This window comes from Lipotes vexillifer, unplaced genomic scaffold, assembly GCF_000442215.2.
Source record: "Lipotes vexillifer unplaced genomic scaffold, Lipotes_vexillifer_v1.1 scaffold1129, whole genome shotgun sequence".
NCBI lineage: Eukaryota > Metazoa > Chordata > Mammalia > Artiodactyla > Lipotidae > Lipotes > Lipotes vexillifer.
Window position 1 is genome coordinate 2,587,990 of NW_006789022.1, and position 2,041 is coordinate 2,590,030.

Genomic DNA, 2,041 nt, shown 5'->3' on the forward strand with positions numbered 1-2,041 from the left:
AAGAGCGGAAATCAATGCACACATCACAAGAAAAAGACCAAGGCAAGAATACATTTACATGGAGTAAAGAGCACAAAGAAACCACATTGAGGCACTCTGTTACTCTACTTTGCTGAATACAATGCCCCCCACAGCCTTGCTGAGAGAGTAGGCACTCCACTGCCACTCCCCAGATGCCTGAGGGTGCCAGTCAGTCACTCGGCCTCCTCCTACCAGCTCAGAATCAACAGTCTGGGAAAGTGCTCTGGTTAAGCAGGGTTTACCTGCTAAATAAAGGCTGTGATAGGAAAAGGAATGGAGCAGGCAACCTCAAGAGGGCCTCGAGAAAGTGGTTCCCAGTAAGGAGAGAGACAGCTGGCACTGGAGGGAAAGACGGTGAGATACAGACCACGCTCCAGTTCCCAAACACCTCAGTCCCATACTGAACCAGCTGCCAAACCCGCTGATGAAACAGAAATCAACCATCACTCCCTCTCAACCCATTTCAACCCCAGAAGCAATCAGTCAATCCATCAGTAATGAAAGGGTCAACCACTGCAGAAAAACTTGTCCAGAACTCCTCTTGAGTTCCTGACCGCCCAGATGCCAGAGAGTGAGGGGGCAACAAAGGAGAAAAACATCAGAGAAGTGAAAAGAGGGTAGATTTTTCAGAGAAAGGTGTTAATATGCAAGAGAATATAACAACAGTTCTATTGCACTAAAGAGAAAGAAGGAAACAAGATGAAAACATAAATAATGTAGTGAGGAGGAAGGATGTAAAAAGCACTTCAAGCCCCACAGGAGAAGAGCTCTTTTTTCAGGTCAAGTTTTTTTGGCCTAGTAAAGTTCTCCACCAAGGTATGACAGGCAGGAGACTCTCCACAGAGCAGGCAGCAAGGGACACTAGAGATGGTGAAAGAAAGGGGAGGGGTGGAAAGTGGACTCCTCTCGGCTAAGAGGTGAGATGACACAGAAAAGGCTAAGGCTTGGGTGACAGATGATAGCAGTGATTGCCAGGATGAGGGGGAAGTGTGTAGCTCAAGAAACTAGCGTGCACAATTCCTGGCCGGGGGAGTTACAAAGACTAGCCAATCACAAGGGGATGGATAGGGGCATATGCGGGGGGGAAAATAAACATGATGTGAAGAAGGCAGGAAACTAATATGGAGATTAAAGGCAATCCAAATTAAGAGGCATAGTAAGTAAGATGGGGTGAGGGCAGAGAAACCAGAAGGCAACAAGCAAGGGGGAAGAAACTATGTAAAGTGACAGATCCAGGAGTGAAGAAACAAAAAAGCCTCACGGTTTGTGTTGCGGTTTAAGAGGACAGAAAGGCAAGGCCGGGGATCCGGCAAGGCCGAGCAACAGGTTGTGTAAATGAAGTGGGGCTGAAATAGTGACTGTCTTTCCCTCGGTAGGAAGAGCCCAGGGAGAAGGCTGGTACAGCACTCACAGTGAGAAACAGGAGGCCAAGACTCAAAAACCCAAACCCCAGAGGAAGAGAACGTGAGGGATCCAAAGACTCTGAAGGGAGTGAAGACTGGAACCCCAAAGACAACCTGTGGGAAAACTATGCGCATGACAGCTGTACGGGAAAACACGGAAGCAACAAATGCCAGCGCGAGGCACCAGGGAGCTCCTGGAGAAGAGAAGGGAAAGTGATGAGCGAAGAGTAGGCGAAAGATTTGGAAAGGTGATGAGGGTGGAGCTGGTGGGTTGCAAGCAAGAGGGAGAGCACAATCTGGAAAATGCAAAAGGCAGGGTAGAAAGCCGGGGAACTGGAAGGGGATAGGCATCGAGAACACACTCCGGGGCAAGGACCCTGAGGGTGAAAACTGGGACTGGGAGAACCGGTGCGGGCGGAGGGGAAGCGAGGCTGCAGGGATGGAGGAGGAGGTGGACAACGACCTGGGGCAAATCGCAGGGTGCCAGTCGAGGAACAGGAGGGTGGTTGCTTTAAGCGTGGGTGGAGGAAGACCAGAAAGGCCCCCGAGAGAAAAAGGGAAGAGAAGAGGAAGCTGGGGAGGTAACACGGAAGAGCGCAGGGGGGCGGTGAGGGGAG

The 2,041-nt window shown here is 50.5% G+C and overlaps 1 protein-coding gene across 4 annotated transcripts in view; it reads right to left on the reverse strand.

Annotated features, from left to right (window-relative positions):
- MARK2 (microtubule affinity regulating kinase 2) overlaps positions 1–2,041 on the reverse strand; it is a 58,406-nt gene that overhangs the window by 55,465 nt on the left and 900 nt on the right. The gene's annotated exons all lie outside the window — the stretch shown is intronic.